The sequence below is a fragment of the Coffea arabica genome, chromosome 11e (assembly GCF_036785885.1).
Source record: "Coffea arabica cultivar ET-39 chromosome 11e, Coffea Arabica ET-39 HiFi, whole genome shotgun sequence".
Lineage (NCBI taxonomy): Eukaryota > Viridiplantae > Streptophyta > Magnoliopsida > Gentianales > Rubiaceae > Coffea > Coffea arabica.
The window spans coordinates 6,742,831-6,756,543 of NC_092331.1; the positions used below are offsets into that span (position 1 = coordinate 6,742,831).

The following is a 13,713-nucleotide window of genomic DNA, read 5'->3' on the forward strand; positions in this document are numbered from 1 at the left end:
TCACCACGGGTTGACCCGAAATCGACCGGTTTTCTTTTCGGGTTCATCGGGTCCAACCCGATTCTGACCCGAATTCCCGAAACCTCAACCCAAACCCATTAATTTCGTGTTAGGTTCGTGTCGTGTTTTCAGGTCGTGTCGAAAATTGCCACCCCTAGTTGCGGTGATACATTTGCGCCGACAAATTTGAGCGACGATCCGGGCTTTGATCGAGCCGTACCGTTCCTGATTTGTCTCGCGCCTTCAGATCCTCCTTCACGCTTCGACAAGAAGCAAAATATTAAGCAATCGTTCCGACGGAGCTAAATTACTACAGGATAAAGAACGAATAGGAAATTTGGATTTCGAAACAAAAAAGAGAGGGGTGCAACACGAGGACTTCCCAGGGGGTCACCCATCCTAGTACTACTCTCGCCCAAGCACGCTTAACTTCGGAGTTCTGATGGGATCCGGTGCATTAGTGCTGGTATGATCGCACCCGCCATGTTCCTTTCGCTTTATTCTTTTAAACTACCCCGTCCTGCGAAGCAGTGTGGCTTTTCTAGACCGAAATTCATTTTAAGCGTCAATTCAAGCATTTTCCTCTTATCCTTTTATTTATTTACTTTATATTTTTTTTTGTTATTGATTTGCACCCTGTTTTTTTCCCTCATCCCGCAACTCTAAATTATCATGAAATCAATCCTTCACGCTTGCAGTTAGGGGTGGCAATTCGGGTCCAAATCAGGTTGGCGGGTCGGGTTCGGGTCAACAGACCCGCCAGAAAATCTGTTGACCCGAACCCCGACCCGCCAACCCGTGACGGGTCAGGTATGCTGACCCGAACCCGAAAATTTCAGGTTTACGGGGCGGCGGGTCGACCCGAAATGACCCGAAACTTAATTTTAATTTATTAATTTATCACTGTAATTTCTAATAAAATCAATTTCTCACAAAACTAATTACATAATCAAGTAATAAAAATTTAAATAAATGATTCCAAATCAAATCTAAAATAAATTAAACACCGTAAAAGTGTTTTATCCCAAGCAAAATATAAAATAAATTAAAACAATACAAAAGTGAAAAATAATATAATATATTATTTGTCCAAGTATAATAATTTCAACTTCACACAAATTAAATAAATTCGTTTAGGATTAAGTAATTAATGCCTTTGAAAAAAAGAATAACTTAGTTTAGTTAGATAAAATTATTTTTATGTTTATTAAATTATTTTTAATTCGTAAACGGGTCATATCGGGTCATATCAGGTCACCACGGGTTGACCCGAAATCGACCGGTTTTCTTTTCGGGTTCATCGGGTCCAACCCGATTCTGACCCGAATTCCCGAAACCTCAACCCAAACCCATTAATTTCGTGTTAGGTTCGTGTCGTGTCGAAAATTGCCACCCCTAGTTGCGGTGATACATTTGCGCCGACAAATTTGAGCGACGATCCGGGCTTTGATCGAGCCGTACCGTTCCTGATTTGTCTCGCGCCTTCAGATCCTCCTTCACGCTTCGACAAGAAGCAAAATATTAAGCAATCGTTCCGACGGAGCTAAATTACTACAGGATAAAGAACGAATAGGAAATTTGGATTTCGAAACAAAAAAGAGAGGGGTGCAACACGAGGACTTCCCAGGGGGTCACCCATCCTAGTACTACTCTCGCCCAAGCACGCTTAACTTCGGAGTTCTAATGGGATCCGGTGCATTAGTGCTGGTATGATCGCACCCGCCATGTTCCTTTCGCTTTATTCTTTTAAACTACCCCGTCCTGCGAAGCAGTGTGGCTTTTCTAGACCGAAATTCATTTTAAGCGTCAATTCAAGCATTTTCCTCTTATCCTTTTATTTATTTACTTTATATTTTTTTTTGTTATTGATTTGCACCCTGTTTTTTTCCCTCATCCCGCAACTCTAAATTATCATGAAATCAATCCTTCACGCTTGCAGTTAGGGGTGGCAATTCGGGTCCAAATCAGGTTGGCGGGTCGGGTTCGGGTCAACAGACCCGCCAGAAAATCTGTTGACCCGAACCCCGACCCGCCAACCCGTGACGGGTCAGGTATGCTGACCCGAACCCGAAAATTTCAGGTTTACGGGGCGGCGGGTCGACCCGAAATGACCCGAAACTTAATTTTAATTTATTAATTTATCACTGTAATTTCTAATAAAATCAATTTCTCACAAAACTAATTACATAATCAAGTAATAAAAATTTAAATAAATGATTCCAAATCAAATCTAAAATAAATTAAACACCGTAAAAGTGTTTTATCCCAAGCAAAATATAAAATAAATTAAAACAATACAAAAGTGAAAAATAATATAATATATTATTTGTCCAAGTATAATAATTTCAACTTCACACAAATTAAATAAATTCGTTTAGGATTAAGTAATTAATGCCTTTGAAAAAAAGAATAACTTAGTTTAGTTAGATAAAATTATTTTTATGTTTATTAAATTATTTTTAATTCGTAAACGGGTCATATCGGGTCATATCAGGTCACCACGGGTTGACCCGAAATCGACCGGTTTTCTTTTCGGGTTCATCGGGTCCAACCCGATTCTGACCCGAATTCCCGAAACCTCAACCCAAACCCATTAATTTCGTGTTAGGTTCGTGTCGTGTCGAAAATTGCCACCCCTAGTTGCGGTGATACATTTGCGCCGACAAATTTGAGCGACGATCCGGGTTTTGATCGAGCCGTACCGTTCCTGATTTGTCTCGCGCCTTCAGATCCTCCTTCACGCTTCGACAAGAAGCAAAATATTAAGCAATCGTTCCGACGGAGCTAAATTACTACAGGATAAAGAACGAATAGGAAATTTGGATTTCGAAACAAAAAAGAGAGGGGTGCAACACGAGGACTTCCCAGGGGGTCACCCATCCTAGTACTACTCTCGCCCAAGCACGCTTAACTTCGGAGTTCTGATGGGATCCGGTGCATTAGTGCTGGTATGATCGCACCCGCCATGTTCCTTTCGCTTTATTCTTTTAAACTACCCCGTCCTGCGAAGCAGTGTGGCTTTTCTAGACCGAAATTCATTTTAAGCGTCAATTCAAGCATTTTCCTCTTATCCTTTTATTTATTTACTTTATATTTTTTTTTGTTATTGATTTGCACCCTGTTTTTTTCCCTCATCCCGCAACTCTAAATTATCATGAAATCAATCCTTCACGCTTGCAGTTAGGGGTGGCAATTCGGGTCCAAATCAGGTTGGCGGGTCGGGTTCGGGTCAACAGACCCGCCAGAAAATCTGTTGACCCGAACCCCGACCCGCCAACCCGTGACGGGTCAGGTATGCTGACCCGAACCCGAAAATTTCAGGTTTACGGGGCGGCGGGTCGACCCGAAATGACCCGAAACTTAATTTTAATTTATTAATTTATCACTGTAATTTCTAATAAAATCAATTTCTCACAAAACTAATTACATAATCAAGTAATAAAAATTTAAATAAATGATTCCAAATCAAATCTAAAATAAATTAAACACCGTAAAAGTGTTTTATCCCAAGCAAAATATAAAATAAATTAAAACAATACAAAAGTGAAAAATAATATAATATATTATTTGTCCAAGTATAATAATTTCAACTTCACACAAATTAAATAAATTCGTTTAGGATTAAGTAATTAATGCCTTTGAAAAAAAGAATAACTTAGTTTAGTTAGATAAAATTATTTTTATGTTTATTAAATTATTTTTAATTCGTAAACGGGTCATATCGGGTCATATCAGGTCACCACGGGTTGACCCGAAATCGACCGGTTTTCTTTTCGGGTTCATCGGGTCCAACCCGATTCTGACCCGAATTCCCGAAACCTCAACCCAAACCCATTAATTTCGTGTTAGGTTCGTGTCGTGTTTTCAGGTCGTGTCGAAAATTGCCACCCCTAGTTGCGGTGATACATTTGCGCCGACAAATTTGAGCGACGATCCGGGCTTTGATCGAGCCGTACCGTTCCTGATTTGTCTCGCGCCTTCAGATCCTCCTTCACGCTTCGACAAGAAGCAAAATATTAAGCAATCGTTCCGACGGAGCTAAATTACTACAGGATAAAGAACGAATAGGAAATTTGGATTTCGAAACAAAAAAGAAAGGGGTGCAACACGAGGACTTCCCAGGGGGTCACCCATCCTAGTACTACTCTCGCCCAAGCACGCTTAACTTCGGAGTTCTGATTGGATCCGGTGCATTAGTGCTGGTATGATCGCACCCGCCATGTTCCTTTCGCTTTATTCTTTTAAACTACCCCGTCCTGCGAAGCAGTGTGGCTTTTCTAGACCGAAATTCATTTTAAGCGTCAATTCAAGCATTTTCCTCTTATCCTTTTATTTATTTACTTTATATTTTTTTTTGTTATTGATTTGCACCCTGTTTTTTTCCCTCATCCCGCAACTCTAAATTATCATGAAATCAATCCTTCACGCTTGCAGTTAGGGGTGGCAATTCGGGTCCAAATCAGGTTGGCGGGTCGGGTTCGGGTCAACAGACCCGTCAGAAAATCTGTTGACCCGAACACCGACCCGCCAACCCGTGACGGGTCAGGTATGCTGACCCGAACCCGAAAATTTCTGGTTTACGGGGCGGCGGGTCGACCCGAAATGACCCGAAACTTAATTTTAATTTATTAATTTATCACTGTAATTTCTAATAAAATCAATTTCTCACAAAACTAATTACATAATCAAGTAATAAAAATTTAAATAAATGATTCCAAATCAAATCTAAAATAAATTAAACACCGTAAAAGTGTTTTATCCCAAGCAAAATATAAAATAAATTAAAACAATACAAAAGTGAAAAATAATACAATATATTATTTGTCCAAGTATAATAATTTCAACTTCACACAAATTAAATAAATTCGTTTAGGATTAAGTAATTAATGCCTTTGAAAAAAAGAATAACTTAGTTTAGTTAGATAAAATTATTTTTATGTTTATTAAATTATTTTTAATTCGTAAACGGGTCATATCGGGTCATATCAGGTCACCACGGGTTGACCCGAAATCGACCGGTTTTCTTTTCGGGTTCATCGGGTCCAACCCGATTCTGACCCGAATTCCCGAAACCTCAACCCAAACCCATTAATTTCGTGTTAGGTTCGTGTCGTGTTTTCAGGTCGTGTCGAAAATTGCCACCCCTAGTTGCGGTGATACATTTGCGCCGACAAATTTGAGCGACGATCCGGGCTTTGATCGAGCCGTACCGTTCCTGATTTGTCTCGCGCCTTCAGATCCTCCTTCACGCTTCGACAAGAAGCAAAATATTAAGCAATCGTTCCGACGGAGCTAAATTACTACAGGATAAAGAACGAATAGGAAATTTGGATTTCGAAACAAAAAAGAGAGGGGTGCAACACGAGGACTTCCCAGGGGGTCACCCATCCTAGTACTACTCTCGCCCAAGCACGCTTAACTTCGGAGTTCTGATGGGATCCGGTGCATTAGTGCTGGTATGATCGCACCCGCCATGTTCCTTTCGCTTTATTCTTTTAAACTACCCCGTCCTGCGAAGCAGTGTGGCTTTTCTAGACCGAAATTCATTTTAAGCGTCAATTCAAGCATTTTCCTCTTATCCTTTTATTTATTTACTTTATATTTTTTTTTGTTATTGATTTGCACCCTGTTTTTTTCCCTCATCCCGCAACTCTAAATTATCATGAAATCAATCCTTCACGCTTGCAGTTAGGGGTGGCAATTCGGGTCCAAATCAGGTTGGCGGGTCGGGTTCGGGTCAACAGACCCGCCAGAAAATCTGTTGACCCGAACCCCGACCCGCCAACCCGTGACGGGTCAGGTATGCTGACCCGAACCCGAAAATTTCAGGTTTACGGGGCGGCGGGTCGACCCGAAATGACCCGAAACTTAATTTTAATTTATTAATTTATCACTGTAATTTCTAATAAAATCAATTTCTCACAAAACTAATTACATAATCAAGTAATAAAAATTTAAATAAATGATTCCAAATCAAATCTAAAATAAATTAAACACCGTAAAAGTGTTTTATCCCAAGCAAAATATAAAATAAATTAAAACAATACAAAAGTGAAAAATAATATAATATATTATTTGTCCAAGTATAATAATTTCAACTTCACACAAATTAAATAAATTCGTTTAGGATTAAGTAATTAATGCCTTTGAAAAAAAGAATAACTTAGTTTAGTTAGATAAAATTATTTTTATGTTTATTAAATTATTTTTAATTCGTAAACGGGTCATATCGGGTCATATCAGGTCACCACGGGTTGACCCGAAATCGACCGGTTTTCTTTTCGGGTTCATCGGGTCCAACCCGATTCTGACCCGAATTCCCGAAACCTCAACCCAAACCCATTAATTTCGTGTTAGGTTCGTGTCGTGTCGAAAATTGCCACCCCTAGTTGCGGTGATACATTTGCGCCGACAAATTTGAGCGACGATCCGGGTTTTGATCGAGCCGTACCGTTCCTGATTTGTCTCGCGCCTTCAGATCCTCCTTCACGCTTCGACAAGAAGCAAAATATTAAGCAATCGTTCCGACGGAGCTAAATTACTACAGGATAAAGAACGAATAGGAAATTTGGATTTCGAAACAAAAAAGAGAGGGGTGCAACACGAGGACTTCCCAGGGGGTCACCCATCCTAGTACTACTCTCGCCCAAGCACGCTTAACTTCGGAGTTCTGATGGGATCCGGTGCATTAGTGCTGGTATGATCGCACCCGCCATGTTCCTTTCGCTTTATTCTTTTAAACTACCCCGTCCTGCGAAGCAGTGTGGCTTTTCTAGACCGAAATTCATTTTAAGCGTCAATTCAAGCATTTTCCTCTTATCCTTTTATTTATTTACTTTATATTTTTTTTTGTTATTGATTTGCACCCTGTTTTTTTCCCTCATCCCGCAACTCTAAATTATCATGAAATCAATCCTTCACGCTTGCAGTTAGGGGTGGCAATTCGGGTCCAAATCAGGTTGGCGGGTCGGGTTCGGGTCAACAGACCCGCCAGAAAATCTGTTGACCCGAACCCCGACCCGCCAACCCGTGACGGGTCAGGTATGCTGACCCGAACCCGAAAATTTCAGGTTTACGGGGCGGCGGGTCGACCCGAAATGACCCGAAACTTAATTTTAATTTATTAATTTATCACTGTAATTTCTAATAAAATCAATTTCTCACAAAACTAATTACATAATCAAGTAATAAAAATTTAAATAAATGATTCCAAATCAAATCTAAAATAAATTAAACACCGTAAAAGTGTTTTATCCCAAGCAAAATATAAAATAAATTAAAACAATACAAAAGTGAAAAATAATATAATATATTATTTGTCCAAGTATAATAATTTCAACTTCACACAAATTAAATAAATTCGTTTAGGATTAAGTAATTAATGCCTTTGAAAAAAAGAATAACTTAGTTTAGTTAGATAAAATTATTTTTATGTTTATTAAATTATTTTTAATTCGTAAACGGGTCATATCGGGTCATATCAGGTCACCACGGGTTGACCCGAAATCGACCGGTTTTCTTTTCGGGTTCATCGGGTCCAACCCGATTCTGACCCGAATTCCCGAAACCTCAACCCAAACCCATTAATTTCGTGTTAGGTTCGTGTCGTGTCGAAAATTGCCACCCCTAGTTGCGGTGATACATTTGCGCCGACAAATTTGAGCGACGATCCGGGTTTTGATCGAGCCGTACCGTTCCTGATTTGTCTCGCGCCTTCAGATCCTCCTTCACGCTTCGACAAGAAGCAAAATATTAAGCAATCGTTCCGACGGAGCTAAATTACTACAGGATAAAGAACGAATAGGAAATTTGGATTTCGAAACAAAAAAGAGAGGGGTGCAACACGAGGACTTCCCAGGGGGTCACCCATCCTAGTACTACTCTCGCCCAAGCACGCTTAACTTCGGAGTTCTGATGGGATCCGGTGCATTAGTGCTGGTATGATCGCACCCGCCATGTTCCTTTCGCTTTATTCTTTTAAACTACCCCGTCCTGCGAAGCAGTGTGGCTTTTCTAGACCGAAATTCATTTTAAGCGTCAATTCAAGCATTTTCCTCTTATCCTTTTATTTATTTACTTTATATTTTTTTTTGTTATTGATTTGCACCCTGTTTTTTTCCCTCATCCCGCAACTCTAAATTATCATGAAATCAATCCTTCACGCTTGCAGTTAGGGGTGGCAATTCGGGTCCAAATCAGGTTGGCGGGTCGGGTTCGGGTCAACAGACCCGCCAGAAAATCTGTTGACCCGAACCCCGACCCGCCAACCCGTGACGGGTCAGGTATGCTGACCCGAACCCGAAAATTTCAGGTTTACGGGGCGGCGGGTCGACCCGAAATGACCCGAAACTTAATTTTAATTTATTAATTTATCACTGTAATTTCTAATAAAATCAATTTCTCACAAAACTAATTACATAATCAAGTAATAAAAATTTAAATAAATGATTCCAAATCAAATCTAAAATAAATTAAACACCGTAAAAGTGTTTTATCCCAAGCAAAATATAAAATAAATTAAAACAATACAAAAGTGAAAAATAATATAATATATTATTTGTCCAAGTATAATAATTTCAACTTCACACAAATTAAATAAATTCGTTTAGGATTAAGTAATTAATGCCTTTGAAAAAAAGAATAACTTAGTTTAGTTAGATAAAATTATTTTTATGTTTATTAAATTATTTTTAATTCGTAAACGGGTCATATCGGGTCATATCAGGTCACCACGGGTTGACCCGAAATCGACCGGTTTTCTTTTCGGGTTCATCGGGTCCAACCCGATTCTGACCCGAATTCCCGAAACCTCAACCCAAACCCATTAATTTCGTGTTAGGTTCGTGTCGTGTTTTCAGGTCGTGTCGAAAATTGCCACCCCTAGTTGCGGTGATACATTTGCGCCGACAAATTTGAGCGACGATCCGGGCTTTGATCGAGCCGTACCGTTCCTGATTTGTCTCGCGCCTTCAGATCCTCCTTCACGCTTCGACAAGAAGCAAAATATTAAGCAATCGTTCCGACGGAGCTAAATTACTACAGGATAAAGAACGAATAGGAAATTTGGATTTCGAAACAAAAAAGAAAGGGGTGCAACACGAGGACTTCCCAGGGGGTCACCCATCCTAGTACTACTCTCGCCCAAGCACGCTTAACTTCGGAGTTCTGATTGGATCCGGTGCATTAGTGCTGGTATGATCGCACCCGCCATGTTCCTTTCGCTTTATTCTTTTAAACTACCCCGTCCTGCGAAGCAGTGTGGCTTTTCTAGACCGAAATTCATTTTAAGCGTCAATTCAAGCATTTTCCTCTTATCCTTTTATTTATTTACTTTATATTTTTTTTTGTTATTGATTTGCACCCTGTTTTTTTCCCTCATCCCGCAACTCTAAATTATCATGAAATCAATCCTTCACGCTTGCAGTTAGGGGTGGCAATTCGGGTCCAAATCAGGTTGGCGGGTCGGGTTCGGGTCAACAGACCCGTCAGAAAATCTGTTGACCCGAACACCGACCCGCCAACCCGTGACGGGTCAGGTATGCTGACCCGAACCCGAAAATTTCTGGTTTACGGGGCGGCGGGTCGACCCGAAATGACCCGAAACTTAATTTTAATTTATTAATTTATCACTGTAATTTCTAATAAAATCAATTTCTCACAAAACTAATTACATAATCAAGTAATAAAAATTTAAATAAATGATTCCAAATCAAATCTAAAATAAATTAAACACCGTAAAAGTGTTTTATCCCAAGCAAAATATAAAATAAATTAAAACAATACAAAAGTGAAAAATAATATAATATATTATTTGTCCAAGTATAATAATTTCAACTTCACACAAATTAAATAAATTCGTTTAGGATTAAGTAATTAATGCCTTTGAAAAAAAGAATAACTTAGTTTAGTTAGATAAAATTATTTTTATGTTTATTAAATTATTTTTAATTCGTAAACGGGTCATATCGGGTCATATCAGGTCACCACGGGTTGACCCGAAATCGACCGGTTTTCTTTTCGGGTTCATCGGGTCCAACCCGATTCTGACCCGAATTCCCGAAACCTCAACCCAAACCCATTAATTTCGTGTTAGGTTCGTGTCGTGTTTTCAGGTCGTGTCGAAAATTGCCACCCCTAGTTGCGGTGATACATTTGCGCCGACAAATTTGAGCGACGATCCGGGCTTTGATCGAGCCGTACCGTTCCTGATTTGTCTCGCGCCTTCAGATCCTCCTTCACGCTTCGACAAGAAGCAAAATATTAAGCAATCGTTCCGACGGAGCTAAATTACTACAGGATAAAGAACGAATAGGAAATTTGGATTTCGAAACAAAAAAGAGAGGGGTGCAACACGAGGACTTCCCAGGGGGTCACCCATCCTAGTACTACTCTCGCCCAAGCACGCTTAACTTCGGAGTTCTGATGGGATCCGGTGCATTAGTGCTGGTATGATCGCACCCGCCATGTTCCTTTCGCTTTATTCTTTTAAACTACCCCGTCCTGCGAAGCAGTGTGGCTTTTCTAGACCGAAATTCATTTTAAGCGTCAATTCAAGCATTTTCCTCTTATCCTTTTATTTATTTACTTTATATTTTTTTTTGTTATTGATTTGCACCCTGTTTTTTTCCCTCATCCCGCAACTCTAAATTATCATGAAATCAATCCTTCACGCTTGCAGTTAGGGGTGGCAATTCGGGTCCAAATCAGGTTGGCGGGTCGGGTTCGGGTCAACAGACCCGCCAGAAAATCTGTTGACCCGAACCCCGACCCGCCAACCCGTGACGGGTCAGGTATGCTGACCCGAACCCGAAAATTTCAGGTTTACGGGGCGGCGGGTCGACCCGAAATGACCCGAAACTTAATTTTAATTTATTAATTTATCACTGTAATTTCTAATAAAATCAATTTCTCACAAAACTAATTACATAATCAAGTAATAAAAATTTAAATAAATGATTCCAAATCAAATCTAAAATAAATTAAACACCGTAAAAGTGTTTTATCCCAAGCAAAATATAAAATAAATTAAAACAATACAAAAGTGAAAAATAATATAATATATTATTTGTCCAAGTATAATAATTTCAACTTCACACAAATTAAATAAATTCGTTTAGGATTAAGTAATTAATGCCTTTGAAAAAAAGAATAACTTAGTTTAGTTAGATAAAATTATTTTTATGTTTATTAAATTATTTTTAATTCGTAAACGGGTCATATCAGGTCACCACGGGTTGACCCGAAATCGACCGGTTTTCTTTTCGGGTTCATCGGGTCCAACCCGATTCTGACCCGAATTCCCGAAACCTCAACCCAAACCCATTAATTTCGTGTTAGGTTCGTGTCGTGTTTTCAGGTCGTGTCGAAAATTGCCACCCCTAGTTGCGGTGATACATTTGCGCCGACAAATTTGAGCGACGATCCGGGCTTTGATCGAGCCGTACCGTTCCTGATTTGTCTCGCGCCTTCAGATCCTCCTTCACGCTTCGACAAGAAGCAAAATATTAAGCAATCGTTCCGACGGAGCTAAATTACTACAGGATAAAGAACGAATAGGAAATTTGGATTTCGAAACAAAAAAGAGAGGGGTGCAACACGAGGACTTCCCAGGGGGTCACCCATCCTAGTACTACTCTCGCCCAAGCACGCTTAACTTCGGAGTTCTGATGGGATCCGGTGCATTAGTGCTGGTATGATCGCACCCGCCATGTTCCTTTCGCTTTATTCTTTTAAACTACCCCGTCCTGCGAAGCAGTGTGGCTTTTCTAGACCGAAATTCATTTTAAGCGTCAATTCAAGCATTTTCCTCTTATCCTTTTATTTATTTACTTTATATTTTTTTTTGTTATTGATTTGCACCCTGTTTTTTTCCCTCATCCCGCAACTCTAAATTATCATGAAATCAATCCTTCACGCTTGCAGTTAGGGGTGGCAATTCGGGTCCAAATCAGGTTGGCGGGTCGGGTTCGGGTCAACAGACCCGCCAGAAAATCTGTTGACCCGAACCCCGACCCGCCAACCCGTGACGGGTCAGGTATGCTGACCCGAACCCGAAAATTTCAGGTTTACGGGGCGGCGGGTCGACCCGAAATGACCCGAAACTTAATTTTAATTTATTAATTTATCACTGTAATTTCTAATAAAATCAATTTCTCACAAAACTAATTACATAATCAAGTAATAAAAATTTAAATAAATGATTCCAAATCAAATCTAAAATAAATTAAACACCGTAAAAGTGTTTTATCCCAAGCAAAATATAAAATAAATTAAAACAATACAAAAGTGAAAAATAATATAATATATTATTTGTCCAAGTATAATAATTTCAACTTCACACAAATTAAATAAATTCGTTTAGGATTAAGTAATTAATGCCTTTGCGACGGGTAGAATCCTTTGCAGACGACTTAAATACGCGACGGGGTATTGTAAGGGGCAGAGTGGCCTTGCTGCCACGATCCTCTGAGATTCAGCCCTTTGTCGCTTCGATTCGTCCCTCCCCCTCCCAAACCACAACGCTTTTCCAGCATGGCTGCGGAGGTTTACCCGTGGCCTTGGGCACGAAACCCCACGGCAGTCGTGCGTTTTTCTAGCCGTCGGTGAGGCCGTCGTGCCCATGCCTTAGCCAATGCAAGGCAACGGCCGTCGTGCGGGCTAAGGTCCACCGCCAAGCCACGAGGGGCACCGTCGTGCTTTTTTCTTGCCGTCGGTGTGGCATCGTGCCCATGCCTCAGCCAACACAAGGCAACGGCCGTTGTGCGGGCTAAGGCCCACCGCCTAGCCACGAGGGGCACCGTCGTGCGTTTTTCTTGCCGTCGGTGTGCCATCGTGCCGATGCCTTAACCAACGCAAGCCCACGCCCGTCGTGCGGCCTAAGGCCAACTGCCTAGCCATGAGGGGCACCGTCGTGCATTTTCCTTGCCGTCGGTGTGGCCGTCGTGCCCAAGCCTTGGCCAACGCAGGGCAACGGCCGTCGTGCGGCCTAAGGCCCACCGCCTAGCCGTGAGGGGCACCGTCGTGCGTTTTTCCAGCATGGCTACAGAGGTTTACCCGTGGCCTTGGGAACAAAACCCCACGGCAGTCGTGCGTTTTTCTTGCCGTCGGTGCGGCCGTCGTGCCCATGCCTTAGCCAATGCAAGGCAACGGCCGTCGTGCGGCCTAAGGTCCACCGCCTAGCCATGAGTGGCACCGTCGTGCGTTTTCCTTGCCATCGGTGTGGCGTCGTGCCCATGCCTTAGCCAATGCAAGCAACGGCCGTCGTGCGGCCTAAGGCCCACCGCCTAGCCACGAGGGGCACCGTCGTGTGTTTGTCTTGCCATCGGTGTGGCATCGTGGCCATGCCTTTGCCAACACAAGGCAACGGCCGTCATGCGGCCCAAGGCCAACCGCCTAGCCACGAGGGGCACCGTCGTGCATTTTTCTTGCCGTGGGTGTGGCGTCGTGCCCATGCCTTAGCCAACGCAAGGCAACGGCCGTCGTGTGGCCTAAGGTCAACCGCCTAGCCATGAGGGGCACCGTCGTGCGTTTTTCTTGCCGTCGGTGAGCCATCGTGCCGATGCCTTAACCAACGCAAGCCAACGGCCATCGTGCGGCCTAAGGCCAACCGCCTAGCCATGAGGGGCACCGTAGTGCATTTTCCTTGCCGTCGGTGTGGCCGTCGTGCCCACGCCTTGGCCAACGCAGGGCAACGGCCGTCGTGCGGCCTATTGC

General features: G+C 41.8%; 10 non-coding genes across 10 annotated transcripts; all 10 read right to left on the minus strand.

Annotated features, from left to right (window-relative positions):
• Positions 1-361: 361 nt before the first annotated feature.
• LOC140030658 (5S ribosomal RNA) lies at positions 362-480 on the minus strand. Its single transcript, XR_011834573.1, has one exon. It is a non-coding gene; the product is annotated as a 5S ribosomal RNA (ribosomal RNA).
• A 1,122-nt stretch (positions 481-1,602) lies between these two features.
• Positions 1,603-1,721, minus strand: LOC140029883 (5S ribosomal RNA). Its single transcript, XR_011833798.1, has one exon. It is a non-coding gene; the product is annotated as a 5S ribosomal RNA (ribosomal RNA).
• A 1,122-nt stretch (positions 1,722-2,843) lies between these two features.
• LOC140030666 (5S ribosomal RNA) lies at positions 2,844-2,962 on the minus strand. The gene has a single exon (XR_011834584.1). It is a non-coding gene; the product is annotated as a 5S ribosomal RNA (ribosomal RNA).
• Positions 2,963-4,097: 1,135 nt separating this feature from the next.
• Positions 4,098-4,216, minus strand: LOC140031152 (5S ribosomal RNA). The gene has a single exon (XR_011835073.1). It is a non-coding gene; the product is annotated as a 5S ribosomal RNA (ribosomal RNA).
• A 1,135-nt stretch (positions 4,217-5,351) lies between these two features.
• Positions 5,352-5,470, minus strand: LOC140030673 (5S ribosomal RNA). The gene has a single exon (XR_011834592.1). It is a non-coding gene; the product is annotated as a 5S ribosomal RNA (ribosomal RNA).
• A 1,122-nt stretch (positions 5,471-6,592) lies between these two features.
• Positions 6,593-6,711, minus strand: LOC140030684 (5S ribosomal RNA). Its single transcript, XR_011834603.1, has one exon. It is a non-coding gene; the product is annotated as a 5S ribosomal RNA (ribosomal RNA).
• Positions 6,712-7,833: 1,122 nt separating this feature from the next.
• On the minus strand, positions 7,834-7,952 carry LOC140030695 (5S ribosomal RNA). The gene has a single exon (XR_011834614.1). It is a non-coding gene; the product is annotated as a 5S ribosomal RNA (ribosomal RNA).
• A 1,135-nt stretch (positions 7,953-9,087) lies between these two features.
• LOC140031153 (5S ribosomal RNA) lies at positions 9,088-9,206 on the minus strand. The gene has a single exon (XR_011835074.1). It is a non-coding gene; the product is annotated as a 5S ribosomal RNA (ribosomal RNA).
• A 1,135-nt stretch (positions 9,207-10,341) lies between these two features.
• Positions 10,342-10,460, minus strand: LOC140030706 (5S ribosomal RNA). The gene has a single exon (XR_011834625.1). It is a non-coding gene; the product is annotated as a 5S ribosomal RNA (ribosomal RNA).
• A 1,125-nt stretch (positions 10,461-11,585) lies between these two features.
• Positions 11,586-11,704, minus strand: LOC140030717 (5S ribosomal RNA). The gene has a single exon (XR_011834636.1). It is a non-coding gene; the product is annotated as a 5S ribosomal RNA (ribosomal RNA).
• Between the last annotated feature and the right edge of the window lie 2,009 nt (positions 11,705-13,713).